General features: G+C 50.3%; 1 long non-coding RNA gene across 2 annotated transcripts; it reads right to left on the reverse strand.

Moving 5' to 3' along the window:
• Positions 1 to 717: 717 nt before the first annotated feature.
• LOC310886131 lies at positions 718 to 14,345 on the reverse strand. 2 transcript variants are annotated; one of them, XR_014575193.1, is made up of 3 exons: positions 13,646 to 14,345; positions 3,953 to 4,145; positions 718 to 3,652 (listed from the first exon to the last, which is right to left on the reverse strand). It is a non-coding gene; the product is annotated as an uncharacterized lncRNA (long non-coding RNA). The 2 variants fall into 2 exon arrangements; XR_014575194.1 differs by lacking the exon at positions 13,646 to 14,345 and having other exon boundaries at positions 3,953 to 12,148.
• Positions 14,346 to 16,976: the final 2,631 nt, after the last annotated feature.

Genomic DNA, 16,976 nt, shown 5'->3' on the forward strand with positions numbered 1-16,976 from the left:
CTGGCAAGCCTCTGCTCTGCTGGTGCAAGGACAGGGGCTGATGTGCAGTGCCACCCCTTCCCCTCAGGACAGGCTTACAGGAAGGTGAACCTTCTAAATGCAGTTTACTAAACTCATAATAAAAATAGCTGGGTGAAAGATTCGGCCCTGTAGCACTGAAGACCTGACTGAATAGCTTGATGCGTCACTAGAAGGACGCCCACATTTCTGGGCACACATCAGCTCCCTGCCCTTCTGCAGGGTGGGTGAAAATTCGTCTTTAGGGTCCTCAGGATCTATTTAATGGTGAATGTCCAAAAGCTGCCCCAAGCCGCATGTTTCTTAATGCAGCTCCTTTTTCCACTCTCCGATTCGCTCTGCCGGTGTGTTTATGTGTGCGGGATGATTTGTTGGTCTTTAAATATGAGTTATAGGAAAATGAAGCTGAGGAATCTCCCTGCAGCTGTGCCTGATAAAGGGGACTCCCGCTGCTTGCTGCTCCCAGCACCTCTGGGATGAAAGGAGCAAAACCCTCGCCTCGAAGGCAGACAGCACCCAGGAATGCCGGCATCTCCCAGGAAGGAGGATTTACTACCAGCGAACAGCAAGGCCGGGGTTTTTCCCCCTTTCTCACCATGTGGCTTTCAGGCGCAGATGATGCTTTCCAAACCAGCACTATCTGTTGGGAGATAACTCCCCAAATATGAACAGGAGCACGACCAGGGAGCAGCAGTGAAATCACTGGAGTTTGTTTCCCCTCCCGCAGTACATGGGAGATGCACAAGCCAGAGGTGTAATGAAAGGCATATGTTTTGGCAGCAAAAAGGAAAACACTTTTTTTTTCTTTTTTTTTTCCAGAGGCTTTTTATTTCTCTGGATCCGCTACATTAATTACAAGGCTATATGGCATGTCTCTGCAATCACAAGTCTCGGGGGAGAGGGGAAGGGTTCACTGGTTCTCACACACTTCTGGAAGCGGGAGGTCGGAGCTTTGCTTCCTGTCCGTGTGTCCAGGCACACCTCGCTCCCGAGTCCTGCTGAGCTTTCTGGCCCTGCTGGGGATCGTGGCATTGCCTCCCCACCTCGCCTCTGGGCAGCAGGTGATTATGTGATAATCTCAGGCTTCCTTGAAAAAAAAAAAAAAAGCCAATTATTTGTTTTGGAGAAAATATAGAAAAAACTTGAGCCCTACAGACTCAAAACCCAATGGGCAAACAAATGGAGAAAATAAAGCAGATGGTTGTTTTTGCCATATTTTCTTGCATAATCACTGTTTTCTCCCCAGACTGTGCTTACAAAACTTGGTTGCTGCCATTGTGCATGTCACTTCTAAACTTGCTGATGATCTGCGGCTTGGCAGAGCCTGGCAGCGCGCTCACATGGGAGAGCCAGCGCCTGAGCAAATGCTGTCACTTCATTAGCTATTTTTAACAGCAACAAAGATCTTGACTTTTAATTTGATCCTACTATATTTAGGGAGGAAGGGGTGCCTCGCTCATTACTGCTGAATTTTTGGCATTATAAAAAAAATAATGATTTTTTGCTTCCTTCTGCCTCAAAGAGGCAAGAAGATAATACTCATAGCTTCTCTCCTGGTGTGAATTTACTGCAGGGTTAAATACTTTGAAGAGGACATTAAGAAAGAGAGCAGGAGAGCCAAGCACTGTATTTCATGAGGATGTCATGTGCTGAGAGGAAAAGGAGGCGGTGATGCCCAGCTCGTGATTGCCAGCCGTGTCGTGGAGCAGACCCCAGCCCTGCTGTCCCGTAGCAACACCACCCTGCAGGGCTTGTTGTCCTGTGGCACTGCTTTTATGGGTGCCTTCGGGACACCAGAGATGTCATCCCCAGCCTTGGGTGGCCGCAGGTCTCCTGGATCCAGGACACACATCTCTGGAGGCTGGCCATCGACGTGCACCCTGAAACCCAGGTGGTGTGGGCAGGAGAAGGCACCCCGGGGCTTGCCCAAGTACTTTTTCCAGGCACTGGTTTGAGGATGGCTGCAGCGATCTGGAGGCTGCCATTGCCTGCCCACTTCCCAGAGCCTCTGCTGTGCTCCTTGCACCCTGCACACGTTTGTGACTCCTCCAAGGCTGCTCCAAGCAATGCGCTTCAGCACCTCGGAGGGCATCGAATGCAGCAATTGGCACTGCTGCTGCTCACAAAGCACCAGCTCAGGTGCCTTCAGGCCACATGGGTATCAGCAGCTCCTGGGGAGCTCATCTCACAGTCTTAAATGCATGCAGAAGTCCTGCAATGGGGCATACCCATGCTGTCCTCCCAGCTGGTCCAGAAAATGTGGCCCCTTTCCAAACCAGAGCATTCCTCTGCCTAAAAAACATCTGCGTAGACGGAGCTGAGCTGTTCACCCCCTGGGGAAAGCAAACCCAGCGGGACTGGAAAATCTGAGACTGAATCTTTTCTCCATCTGATTTGAAGCCTGTGCTGTTTTCACCTCTTGCTGTAAGCAGAAAGCAGCAAGGTTCGTGGTCATCCTCGCTCCTGCCCATCACAGCCATCCCTCTCCATGCTGGGGACTAGCGTAACGCAGGTGGAAACCCTGTCTCAATTTGTATTTAATCATTTTTACAGCAAGGGAATGAAAGCCTTGAAGCCTCTCCCTCTCTTCGGCTTTTCCTTCCAGCCGTGCATCGAATGAAAATTCGGACACCCAGCAGGCAGGCACGACTGGTGCTAGCTGGAGGTGGCGGTGCCTGAGCACCTCTGTGGCACGGTGATCATGGGTCACCCGTTAATTGGGCCCAGGGGATCAAACTGGATCTGTCACCCACAGGGCTCTGCTCCCAGCCTTGTGCCTGTTGGATCGACCCAGCAGAGCCTGCACAGGGCGGGGAGGAGCAGGGGCACAGGCTGTGGCTTCTTGGGTGGCGGCAGCGCCGTCACTGCACGAGCTGGGGATAGTCAAAGGCTGAGGCTGCGGGGCCGGGGCCTCTCACTGCCTTTCCTTTGACGAGGAGGCTCATCAGGATTTCTTCCCTCTCTGATGGCTTCTTGCAGGGGCCGCTTTAGTCCTTGCTAGAGCAGAGAGGAGGCAGGACCCCGGGTACAAAGCAGCTTTTTACAGAGCAGACCCAAAATCCCTCGCACTGACCGGCACCAGCAGATATCGCAGGTGACGGTGACACCAGAGCAGCCTTCCCTGCTGCTCCCCCCCCAGCTCCAGCCCTGAGAGCTCTGACATCTCCCACCCTGCCGCCCCACTGAGCAGGGGCAGAGGATCCATTCAGGCTGGGGCATCAATCCAGAGCCGTCCCTCAAGGATACAGGTCCTCAGCCCCACCGCGTCCTCCTGCCCATTTCACAATTCAGCAAAGCGCATGAGCTGCAGGGGGCTCCTCACCCTGAGGCCGGCCCTCCAGAGGCATTTGCAAGGGGAGACAGGGATATGATGAGCTTTGCTGCAAGGCAGTGAGGGCAGGCAAACCCCACCAGGCATCTCAGCATCACTTCTGTGCCTCCTGAGCCTTGTCCTGGGCTCTGAGATGTAGCAGGGCAGTTCGTGGTGCTGGTCTTCATGTGCAGGACGAGACAGGCTTTCCTCGGGAGTCTGTAGATAGATGAAGCTGAAATCTCCTGCATCTCCAGATGTTGACTTCAACATATATATTTTAGAACTTCCTTCCTTTTCATTTCCCTAGCTCTTGTTTGTTACCTTTTTGAAAGGATGAGAAAAAAAAAAAAGCTCATTTTATGTAATCCCATTTTTAATAGGAAAAAATTATTATGGTACTTTGGGGGCCATTTAGCTTCTCAGTTGCCAAGAATGCCGTATAGATTTGCCAATGATATGATGTTATCTAACACCTTCTATAAAAGTGGCATAAAATAAGGAAAAAAAAAAACCTTGATAGAGAAGTGAAATTTCCAAATTGTTTTTCTGCTGGTAATAGATTAAATACAGATGTAGGTTTTGGACTAAGAGAAAGAAAAATAGGAGAAAGCCCATCCATACCTGCTTGTTTTTCTCTTCTCTCTGTTTGTACGTGCTTAGGCTTTGGAGATAAGCAGGCACCATCCCTAACACGCAGTGAAATCTTGGTTTTTCAACAGGACACTTCTCACATGCATTAATCTTCTCTCTACAGGTGAAGCCAATGAAGTCCGTTGCTTCCCAGAGCAAGGCAGATACTGCACCTGCTTTTAGGCTGAAACAAAAAACTGTCCCATATTACCCTCTTTCTCTTCATCATATAATGGAGAGAAAAGTCCTGGAGGATGCTATATTTAACCCTCACAATTGAAATATATATACCTATAATTAAAAAAAAAATAAAAATAAAAGCCTATCAAACTGGAAGTAATCAGCAATTATCCTTAAGCTGCCTTATTTTTCATTTTCATTGGGAAGAGGTTCCTTTTCTTTCCAGTGTTAGGGTTAAACTAATTGTGCCTCTGGCTGTAATAGAGAAAAAAATCCACGCACAAGGAGGGAGGCAGGAAATCTCCAGTTCCTGCGAGCGGGTTCTAAACCGGTGCAAATCTGCTGAGGTCAGTTAGTTTCTGTGTGCTGCACCAATTAGCGCTGGCTGAGGATCTGGCCCAGAGTTTATACCCTCTCTGATTTTTATTTTAATTGCTGTTTCTGGATATAATTGTGCAAAGAGCCTATTAATATTATCCAGTTAAAAGGAGTGATTCACTAGCCCCATCTATAGCATCATTGCCTATTAAGGTTGTCTGAAACTCCCCTTGTAAGACTCTGCTTGGAGTTATAATTTTAATTTAAATCATTTGTGCTGAAATTTTCTGTAATGGAGCATCCACCTCAGGCTGATTTTCTTTTTAAGGGGCAAGGGGAGGGAAGGGAGTGAACTTCAGCCAAAACAATCCAGCAGTTTCTAAGAGCAAAGTTAGAGGGACAAAAGCAAAAAAACAAAACAAACCAAAAAAAAACAATAACAACAACAACAAAACTAAAACATTGTTTTCCCCAGCCTGCTAATTCTGGCCACTTTTTGTTCAGAAAGTAGTGACTTCCCCAAGTGTTGCAACAGGGGGCCGCAGGGTGCGTTTGGGGTTAAGGCTGTGCAATTTGTTACTACCTAGAAAGTCCAGGTTATAACAGAGTGAAAATAAAAAAATGAAAAAAAAGAAATGCAGCAAGGGCTTGGCCCAGCAAAGCATCTCGGTGTGGTTTTATTTAATAAAATGAACGGGTGGGATGCTGTGGCAGAGGGAGACCTCTCCCTGGCCGTGTGTCTCTGCCACCTCCCTTGTGCTGGGCTCCTCCATCGCGGGGCTGTTGGGATTCATCCTCTGAACACTCCTTCTGGGACTCTGGGACTGTGTATCTCTTAGTCTGCATTTTATTTTATTTGATATGAGCTATGGCATGTTGATAAATCACTTTGTTAACAGTTGGGACATGTTAAGAAAAACCCTTGAAATTAATAAAAATAACCATGGGAAAACATTCTCATAAAATATGAAGCAATATTTGAAAATTCTAAGCTCAAATAGGAATATTTTCCAACAGCAAATATGCTTTAAAAGCATTTTTCCATGAGATGTTGCAATTCCTATCTTGGCATTAAGAAAAAAAATGTTCCAGCAACCAAATCCCTGTGAGTGCTGGCCAATATTACCCTCGTATTAGAAATGGTAGACTGAGGTCCAGGACAGGGACTTTCCCATAGTCCATTAGTGAGCGCGGGAGCCCAGAGAGCCCTTCCTGAACCCAGGGCCACGCAGCAGGCATGTGCGCTGCCTTTCGTTCCCCATCAGATGCGAAATGTCCTCTCTTGGCTTCGATCAGCTCCTCACCCAATTCATTACACTCTTATTTCACTGAGGAGATACGGGAATTCTCACCGATCTTGGAGGAAATTGTTTTTCCTTTTGTTGGGAATAATTAGGAATGCAATTTATCTCCCCTTAATTACGAGTGCGGGAGGATACATTCACCTTGTTAAATATTTATTTTTCAAAGGCAGGTAGTAAGAAGCAAGGTTCTGGAACTGCAGCCTAGGAAATACGTCCCCGGGTTTCCAGTGTAACAATTTAATTTGCTATTCTGCTTCTCAGATCAGTTTTCCAATTCAATGTGCAGAACAAATTCACCAGGGATAATATAAACTTTTACTGCTACTGGCTTTGGGGCTACAAAAACCTGGAGTTGCAGCCTCTTGGCTTTGAGATCAATACCGAAACTTAAGTGGCTAACATCCCCATACAAGGCTAGAATTTATTTTCTGTGGTCTTCTATAAATCAATGACAATATAATGTCCATTCTGCTCATGCCTGCCTGTAGTTTATGGTGAATAGCCATCCAGAATTTGACTAATATGCAAAACTATTTCTGTCCATCTGCTCCAGCAGGCCAGGCAGGCATGTCAGAGAAGAGTATCTCTTCCAAGAGCTGCCTTTGTTCATAATAAATCTCCGATTAAAACCAAACAGATGTGGAGGGTGGATGTTTCACGCAGATCTTCGGCCGCGTCCTGCATTGTTAGCCCGGGCCTGAGACGTCGAACTTGACACCGTGGAAGATTCCCGGCATTCTTGGACTGCTTCGCATCGAAGCCTACTGAGAAAACATCTCCGTACTTTCGGGCCGATTGACCGGCCGGGTCATGCAAATAAACATTTGAAGGAAAGGCATATTTCTGTTAAATTCGTGTTTACAAAACCTAAGGGCTCGTTTCTCCCTCTTGCTCATGAGGTGGAAAGTGCCAGCGTCCCGGTCTGTTTTATGGTGGAGGCAGGGAGATGGTGGTAGGACCACGGGGGAATTTTGGGGCAATTCTGCTCCTCGGCAGGAGGAGCTGCTGGGGGACAGATGCCAGTGGGGTTGTCCCGGGGGTAAACTGGGAGACGGAAGAAGGAGGGAAGAGAGAATTGCAGGGGTGGAGTTGCAGAGGTAAAGCACTGACTTCTGCTGTTGCAGGATCTGGTCGATGCCTTCCTCACAGCAGTGTGATCCCACAAAAATGGTGATTTTAGTAGGGCTGATTTGGGTTCTTAGAGGCAGGTTCAGGTGGCAGGGTCCGAAGAGCAGTGGGGCTCTGTGTGGCCACCCTGGGGGCAGATGTCCCCGGGGGGGACTCTGCTTGGGCATTTATAAACTAAGTACAAAGGGGTCTTCCTTGAAGATCTCTTCCCTACTTTTCAGGGGAAACCAGGGACTTAAACCAGTGGAAACACCACTGATTTAGAAGGGGCTGGCCAAGGCAATGTCCGGTGATACCCACTCCGATTACACACTAAGGGAAAGGCAACTTTTTCTCCAGATGCATAACATGGGATGATCAGATCCGAACCTCTTCATCCGCTGCCTTGTTCAGGGCTGGATGCTGTGCGTGGCACCACCCTGGAGGTGGGAACTTCAGGGCCAGCGAGGACCGTTAGCTCATCTCACGTGGCCTCGGACAGAAAACACAGGCCATAAAATATCTCTCCCACGAGAGCGCTGCACCATGGCACCAACACACGCCGCTCCCTGGCTTTAAGATCTGCTCCAGTCACCAGAACATCCCAAGGCCCCAGCTCCGTCCTTCTGGGGTATGGTGGGCACAGTGAGAGGTGCTCACTCCTGCTGGACCTGCAGGCTCTGTGGACAACAGTCAAAGGGTGCGAGGAGGAAAAGAGAAATCCACTTCCCTTAAGGTCGCAGCAGAGCAAAGCACAGGCCGAGGGCAGCCCACCAAAAGAAGCGGGCATGGGCACAGCTGCACAAAGGTGTGGAAACTGGGAACGGGCCAGGGCATGCTCAGAGGTATGGAAGAATGGGACTGCTGTTTTTCTGCTCTTTCCATGGACCACATGAGACTCGGCCCAGTTGCAGTCCATCCATCTCCTGGAGCTCAGGACTGGCTCTCGAAGTGTCCATCGGCTGCAGAAGGCTGCTTCCCCCAGCGCTCAGCACCTGCACGGCACAAGCCTCAGCCATCCTTTGGTCACAGCTCTCCGACCTGGCCAGATTTAAGGTGCAGCGTGCCCTACCTCTTGTACATCCATAAAGCAGAAAGCTCTCTTGCTTTGTTTCCTCTGGCAGCAAGTGGTGAGCCCTTACAAACCTGAAACTCTATTTCCATTAGTGAAAGTGGGATGTTCTCCTGGGGTTGCCCTTAGTGTTTGGCAGGTGTGATGGATAGAAAAAGGGAAAGGAAACCACATCTCTCTTGACAGTCTTGTATTTAGCTTTTCCAAGATTTCCTTTCCAAATCTGTGCTCTGCAAACAACACTCACATTTATTACATCAATCTCATAACACTTGAGCAAGCTGGGACTAGACATCCCAAGCCGGGACATCATGGGCCTCCACTTCTCCAGCTATAGCAGGCTTTGCAATTCCAGCTAAGACTAACATCACGTTGCTTGTGAGACTCTAGTTATGGACAGGATCCACCGCTGCTCTCTCATCCACACTTAACCCATGTATTGCTCATGCGGGTTCATCATAGAGCTCACGTGCTGTATTTACAGGCATCAGGTTTGTTCTGTGCTGTCTATCCAAGCAGTCCATTAGGTTTCCTTGTGGAGCTGAAGATTTAACACAGAAGTTAAAAACTGCTGTTAGCTTTTCTGTCTACCAGCACTTTGTGCTTGTGCAAGTTCCCTCGCCAGCTCCGTTATCCGCTGGTGGTAGAGGCTGCTGTGACCCTTTGGCCAGGACTGAGACGGAGAACCACTCGGGAGGAAAGCTATCTTGAAATTGCTGTAACAGCCTGATTTGGGCTGCCTGGAAAAAGTGAAAGAACACATTTGTCTTTCTGCTTCCGTTTGAGAGAAAAAGGTAAATGACCCTGTCTGGGTCTGTTGTGCCAGTTCCCTTTGGACAGGCAGGAATTTGGCACCAGAGAGGTGAAAATTTGCTGGTGTTTTCAGCAGGAAGGCAGACCTGCGGTGTGACTGGGGAGGGCAAATCCTGGACTGCTGAAGGAGCTCTGCTCACTTGACCTGTTTGTCCCTCTGGTCACTGCCACAGCCCCGGTTCAAGCCATGTGTTTGCTTTATGGCCTGGGACATCCTCAGAAGCGCTGTGACCAGGAGATGTCCCCTTGTCACCTGTGTCTGGGCTCCGGGTGGACACAGCATGTGCCCTGTGTCACAGCACTTGCCAACCACAGCATCCCCCGCCACCGAACTGCACCTCCTTCCTCTGGGCAGCTGCGAGCTCAGAAGTAGGAGCCGAGTGTCCAGGTTCTCCAGGCACTCCAGACGAATGGATGCATTGTTTTGCAAACTTTTGCTTGCATATGAAGGGCAGCTTCCTCCCGTACCCTCATCCTGACCAGGGGATGCCAGCAGTGCTGCTCCAAGCATAGAGGATTTCCCCCCCTGTTGTGTTCCCCCTTCCTGAGCGGACATAGAGGCTGCCAGCATGTGAGTCAAAACAGAAGGGTTAAATGAAGGCATAACTGGCCCTGGGAACATAAATGTTAGCACATGCACTTAAAACACAGATAAAAGGACTGGCAAGACCACATGTGCCTCTTGAAACCTGCCCGCGTGCTTTCTCATGGCTCCAAGGGCCGCTTCCTTCTCCCTGGCCCGGTGACAATTTACCTCTAGGACCTGTTGCTGGGTGAAACTGCGAGATGTTATCACCCTCCTGCATTCCCCGAGCTCACACTGCGCTTCCCAGGTGCTGCAGCTACAGCTGTTTTGTTTCTGCACCTCAGCTCACACTTTCTAAAGACACTTAATTTAATTTTTCAACAGTTGTTATCTCTCATCTGCAAACACCTCCAGTTTGACACATTATGTCCTCTGGGTGCTGGTGAGCAGCAGAGAAATCAACATCACCGAAGTGAAAGTGCCCTGTTAGACCTGCGGATAAATCTGTATCTGTAATCCTCGCTGCTGTCCTGATGTGACTCACAGATACCGAATACTTTTGCTAAGTTGCAGGACTGTTCAGAGCCCAAAACTCCAAGAAGGTTTCCTCCTGCTGGTGACCGTTTCCAGCATCCAGTCCCCACCACCTCCAAGTCTTGGTGCTTTTGCCTGTAGCAGTTGGCCAAGGTCTTTCACATCTTCATGGGGACTACCTTCAGCTCGCACTACTGAAATTCATTTATTTCCTGGAATTTCATAGGTGAGTTTAGCTCTGATGACCCTGTCCAACACTGGTCCCCCCTCGTGCTGCACCCTTTGTTAGCTCCCTGCTACCTCCTGCTGCACAGGCCTTGTCCACGTATGAAGTCCTTCACTGGTTTGACCCGTGGGAAGGATACCTGGCTTCACTGCGCTCCTTTATTTATATATCTATTATAGATATAGATACAGATATAGATATTTATGTATCTATTACAGGCACTTATTCCCTTGGTTCTCCAGAAGCATCTGCCAGGCTGGTCCTAGTGAGCTTTATACCCCCTGTGCCTCCCCTAAAAAAACGTCCTCCAAGAAACCGCTGTTCACATCCTCCCCACATCTGTCCATGGTGGAAGCACCGGCACTAAATTTTCTATATCCGTCAACAGAGCCAACAATTAGCTCATCAGCTTCGGTATCTTCTTTAGAGACATTTTTTGCTCCCCGATATGGATGTTTCTCAGGACACTCTGGCAAGGACAGGCGAGTGACTGCTCCCTGCTCCTCCTCCCCTCTGTTGGGTCACTGATACAACAGAGGCTGGAAAACACACTTGTGCTAAACCTTGTAACTTATAAATTCTAGGAGTGAGAGCTATCTGACCTAGCTTTAAGCTTTAAATGTCATCTCAAGCTCCCTGGTAGCCTGCAGAGACCAAGAGGCACCTCCAGATGGGGAGTCATCTGCCCTGCCTGCGAAGCCCATCGCAAGGAGACGAATTGCCCTTAAGAGACGCTCTGCCGCCTTCAGGGAAGCCAAGGGGACTGGTTAACCTTTGGTAGTCTAATTTTTTAGATGCTGCATTAGGGCAAATGACTCTCCCTGCAGATGTCATGGCGTATGGGAATCCCTGTTCTTCCTTTTAAGATTCGGGATTGTTGCAAATGAATCCCAGCGCAGTGACCAGCCAGATGTGATCTGCAGACGGTGGGGGTCATCTGGAGGAGCAAGTGTTGGGTTTGGGACGGTGTGGCGTTGCTGATGGGCTCTTTCTCAGTAATAAAGATGGTGAAAAATCCCCACTTCCAGCAGCTGTCTCAGCAAAAGCTGTGAGACAAGCGCTCACGCTGCTGGGTTTTGCTACCTTACATGGAACACGCTGTGTGAGACACATCCTGATGGGACCGAGGTTCACACATTTCCAAATCCGTCTTAAAAAGTTTTGATAGAAAATTCAAGTGAGATGACACTTTAACTGGAAATAACAGCAGCAGAGAAATCAACAGATTTCAGGCCTTGGAGTCTGTTCCTTCATTTTCATCGAATCCAGCATATTCGTCTCAAACTGTCTGGAGCAGACGTTCTGTGCATTTTTTTTCCCAGAAGATACCACAAACAGTTTCTGTTTCAAATTATGAAGCAATAAAAGAAACCTCACCACACGGATGTTTGTTGCTAATTATGTTACTTATGTTTTTATATCAGCAACTCCAAGCTTAAATCCGCTTGCAATAATAATCAAAAAGCGATTCGGGTCAGATTTTACAACCCTTTAAATATATTATCTCTATGCTTCCAATCAAATAATCAATCCCACATTATATTCCTATAAGACATGGTCAGCATGTTCTACAGATGTTTCTGAACACGAGCATAGCTGTCTTTGCTAACATACAGACTGCTGTGATCATAGGATTACTGTTGTCCCATGTCCCGGGGTGTGATTCAAGCCTGGGATGCCAGGACTGCAGCGGATTCATGCATTGCACTGGATGTTTTTAAGGGTGAAATGACAAAGAGCCCTCAGGCACCTGATGTGGTCCTAGGAGGGGTTTCTGGTGCCCAGAAACCCTTTTTTTCTGGGCCACTGAATGAGGGTCTGCGCCCTGATGTGGGCAGGGGACTCCCCCCAGGTGCCTGCAAGTGCTCAGAGGAGAGCTGAGACCCCTCGCAAGAATCCTTATGTATAAGTGGAGAAAAATAATTGTGAAAAAAACATTTTTCATTATGCTCCAAAAGGCCTTCTGTGGTTTGTGTGTACAAAGGGAAGCCACCAAAGCCTCCTGCTCTGGGAAAGCCTCGTGCTTCCACGCAGGCATCATTCAGGTCCCTGTAACCCCAAGCCCATGCTCACCCCACTGATGGTCACGGTCCCTCTCCCCTCCCCAGCACCCCAGGGATGCATCCCCCTGCAGCACTTTGTCCTGCTGCCTGCCTGCCTGCTGGCAATTTCCAATCCTCTTTCCATCCTTCAGGAGCAAAGCCACATACTCTGTGTGTTTCACCAAGCCCCAGTTGTTCTGCACTCCCAGCCCAGGTTTATTCCCCTCCCAAGCACTACCTGGGGAAAAGGGATAACCCAGGAATTTGAGTGCTGTGATACCGTGGAAACTGAGCTCAATTCCTGTGGAAATGGGGCAGTTAAGAGCAGGCATTTTTTCCGAATGCTCTCAAATATGGATTTCTGTCTTGGAAAAGCCTCTGCCAGCTCCTCACCCAGCACAGAGCAGAGCTAAGGCACAAGGAGCAGCTGGTGCACAGGCTGGCTGGCCAGCAGGACCAAGATCTGCACGCTCTGCTCCACCGCAGCTCCCAGCTGTGCTTGGGGCACTTCTGCTTTTTGCCCAAGCCGCTTTCTGAGTAAAAACTCAACTGGAGAAAGCCCCAGTTCTTCCCCAGAAGTGGGACTGCAGCACCTCGTCTCCACGCTGAGCTCACCCCAGTGTGGCTGAGGCAGGGATAGGCCAACACTGCCAGAGGGAGCACGGCCACCAGGTCCCTCTCCTGACTGACTCGACATGCTGCCACGCATCTCAGAGATGTGCTTTTGTCCATGTACCCATATACCCTTATACCCTTATACCCAGATACCCAGATACCCAGATACCCAGATATCCAGATACCCAGATACCCGGATATCCAGATACCCAGATACCCGGATATCCAGATACCCAGATACCCTTATACCCAGATATCCAGATATGCGGATACCCATATACCCTTATACCCAGATACCCAGATACGCATGTCCCCATATTCCCATATACCCTTAAACCCAGATACCCAGATACTCAGATACCCAGATACCCAAAGTACCCATATAATCCAGGTACCCATGAACCCAGATACCCATCTCTGGGGTGCACTCATCTCCCCCCTTCCTGCACTAAGGATCTTCTTTGTAAATTAATCTCTGGAACTCAGCTATAGCTTTGCTCCCTCAAACACTGCCTGTAAATGCATCCATCACGTACATGCCATGCAGGTGGTGTGCTAGGACAGGAAGGCTGCCCAGGTCTGGTGAGGAGGAAGATGAGCAGGAACATCTGCAGTCTGGACAACCACAGGTGGCAAGGTTTGTGTGGATGGATGTAGGGCTGAGGGCTCAGATTGCCTTTGAAGAACCTGCCAGGGTGAGCAGAAATCCCCGTGCTGTCCCTGCTGGTGGCAGCAGGTCACAGACTTTGTGCCATCAGGGTTTGGGACTGGAGGACCTGAAAAGGCTCCCAAAAACGTGCAGCCTCAGCACTGCTGTGCCCGTGCTGGGGTTTAGCAGCCAAGCTGGAGGACAGGCCATGGAAAGGATTGGGCAAAAGGTGTTAGAAACTATCCTTGCCGTCATGCTCCAGCAGAAAGTTTTGGCGACGGGGACTTCCCTGACTCACCCGCGGAAAGGAGCCTGTGAACGCTGCCAGAACCTGTGTGGTGAAACCAGTGGGCAGGTTTCATGCCTTGGACGGCTCCAGGTACCACGTGAGCCCTGCTGCAGCTCTTCAGGGGACTTTCAAGGCACTCGTTGGGGTGGGAGCAGTCTTCCTGGAAGTCTCCCAGTCCTTGTGGCCGTGGGCAGCAGTGAAGCAATGCAAGCACTGAAGGAGCAGACATCCAGCTGCGAGGAAACCCCCTCCAGATGCTCCCAGCCCCAGGAGACCCCAGGTGGCTGGGAGCTCAGGAGGCATCTGAAGTGGGTAAATCAGGGGACCAAATGCAAGGGGAAGGCTGAGGAGCTTCATCCCTGGACCGATGGCAGCGCTTAACGCTGCAGCAAAACGCTGACCCTCCCTTCATCTCTCTGGCCTGGAGGAGCCCATTTAGCTGCCAGCTCAGCACCGAGGCCAGCCCAGGATTTGCTGCCAAGCCCTGAGCTCAGGCAGGTCCTGCCTGCTGGGATGAGCTGCTTCACGGGGGGAGAGAGATGAAGCATCACTGCCCTCTACCTCCGCTCCGCACCCCGGTGCTGGAAGGGGAAGGGGCCGAGATGCCCACGTGTTTGCTATTAAGCAGCAGCAGCACTTCCAAGGATGGGTCCACAAAGCCCAGGGAAGCACAGCTGCCAACAGCATCGTCAGAAGTGTGTTCAGCATTCAACCATCTCTGGCAGCCAAGTCCTGCTGGCTGGGCCTGATGGGTTCCTTGGCTTTCCTTCCGAGTGTTGGTGGTTTTAAGAAGTTGAGCAGCTCTGCAGGAAGCTGATGTGCTGCTGGCTCGCAGCCCTCATCTGGGGGGGCTGGAAACTCTGGGGATGGGCCCCTCAGGACAGATAATGGGGATGCTTATTTGCAGCAAAGACTTTTGATTAAAAAATATTTATTGGTGCTCACCGAGCAGGATAAAGTTCCTTTTCTTTGGAAGCTGAGAAACCACGGTTTTTATTTGTTGAGTGAGCAGTTGTTTTCTAAGTGTTTTCTGCAGAAATGATAAGTAATTTTAGGTCAGAAAAGTGTTTAGGTGGAAAATTCCTCACTGGCTGGAAATGTTCCCCAGTCTCCCTGGAGAATGTGGGGAATGGGGAAGGGAAAAGGAACAAAGATTTTAACCCAGCTGTAGAAAAGACTGTCGGCATGCTCATAAACTAGAGCAGCTCCTCACCAGCACCCTGGAGACTTCATGGAAGACTAGATAACTTGCAGAGTGGCAGATTGCACGTGGGTAGATCAGTCTGGGGAGAAAAAGATATGTAGGGAGATGGACGGTATAGAGATGCATCGTGCTTTTGGTTCATCTTTTGGCAAAACAGCTGTGCATGTTCTTCTTTGTCCCCTTCACAGGGCAGATTTGGACCCCGGTGACAAGTGCCAGAGCAAAATCATTTCATAGGAACTAAATATATTATATAATATATATATATATGTATGTATATATGTATATATATGTCCCCTCCTGTTCCATGCATCTCCCAGGGTGTTTTCTGCCACATGCAAAGCTGCTATTGTAGGGCCAGTAACAGGGAATGCAGAGGTCTAGAAAGTCACTCAAATGCTTTATCTCTCCCCAGGAACAGTGCCTGGCAGAGAGCTCTTAGCTCGGAGCCGTAGCAGCAGGAGCCATTCCCACCCACCCACACTCTCCTGCTGACCTCGGGAGAATGATACGTATTTAGAAGGATTTTCCCTGCCTTGGGGTGCAAAGATGAAGTGCTTTCAGAGGTGCTGGGTGGCCCTGTGACTTACAACTTGCTGGAAAAAGGGTATTTCTGGGAGAGGTGGCTGTTCCCAGGCGTGGCCAGGGAGGTGAGGGACTTGGGCTGTCCCCAGCCCTGCCGCTGCCTTCCCCGAGCTGGCAGCTGCCCTACAGCTAGACAGAATGGTGTTTTACGGGGCAGGAAAAGCAGGAAGAAGAGTGTCATGGGCAAAAGCAACTGCTTTTCAAATAACTTGTTAAAACCAGTGGGTTCTGCTTGATTTCCTCCCTGGCGGTGGCGTGGTGCTGGCACGACTGCCTCTGAGGTCTGGCCGCTCGCTGGCAGCCCAGCTTCCTCCAGAAGAGCCAAGAATAACCCCAAATGGGAGTCATTAATAGCTCGAAAACATGTCAGTGACAAAAAACAGAGCAAACCGGAGGGAAATTAGGATGCCATTTGCAGGGAGTAATTAGGCGCCGCGTGGGGCACAGCAGCCTCCCGGGGGGCGCAGGGGGGACACCTGCGTCACGCTGCGATGGGAGGCATGGCCAGCAGGACCGGTGGCGGGGACACCTCCCCTCTGTGGACAGGAAGATTTTGCTCAGGAAAAGCTCTCTCCCCGACCCCCTAGCCGAGTGATGCCAAGCAGGGAGGAGAAGACCCCCCCGTCTGGTTGCAGGCGATCTCCAGCCTTGTGCCCCCCCACCTTCCCAAGCCTTTTCCCACCACTGAAGAGCCACGGCGACTCCAGAACCGCTTCCCAAAATTGTTTGAGAAACAATGGGTTCATTTTTGCTGGTTTGTAGACAAGCAGTGGGCTCGTTCGTCCTGTCCTCGGATCCAGCTGTGCCACAGCTGGAACAACCCGGGTGTCACCCTGACCAGAAAGCTGGCGAGCTGCCGAGGGAAGCGTGAGATCTGGGGTGTCCGGAGAACCCGGGGCCATGAGGATTGGGAGGGTGGGTGGAAAGGAGATCTCCTTGTGCCCCCTCCCTGCCTGCATGTCCTTCCCACATTCATCACCCCCGCTGGGGAGGGGACATGGGGACAGGCCACTCAGCCCCAGAGGGTGTCCAGGCTTGAGGCTGCTCAAAGAAAGCTCCCGGTGAAGCATGTGCTCACGGAGTGCACTATTTGCTTTGCATCCATCTCTGCACATATAGATCCATATGTACGCACACATATGGGGGGGTGTGCATGTATTTTGGGGAAAGTGTTTGTACAGGTGACTGCACAGCTCCCCATGGCACAGCTCCTCATCCCTTCTGCCCAGCAGATCTGCCCACATCTTAGAAGGTCTGACTGGACATTGCCCACCCAGAAGACAAGGCAGGGCTGTGCCGTTCCCCGTGCTCCACCAGCTTTGATGGAGCAAATGTCTCCCCAGGGTATGGGGTACCCAGAGGTCCTGCCCCCCCTGCCCCCCCTGCTTTTGGTGGCTGTGGTCCAAAGAGCCCTCTTCATGCTTCCCCTCTTTGCACGGCGCCCACTGCTTGGACACACACGACCAGAGGAAAGCCGGGACCCAGGCTGGGGGATCCCACCTCCCCCAGGTGGGAGCCGATTCCTTCCCTCTCCTTCCAGCCCTTCCTCCG

This window comes from Anser anser, assembly GCF_964211835.1.
Source record: "Anser anser genome assembly, chromosome: 24".
Classification (NCBI taxonomy): Eukaryota; Metazoa; Chordata; class Aves; order Anseriformes; family Anatidae; genus Anser; species Anser anser.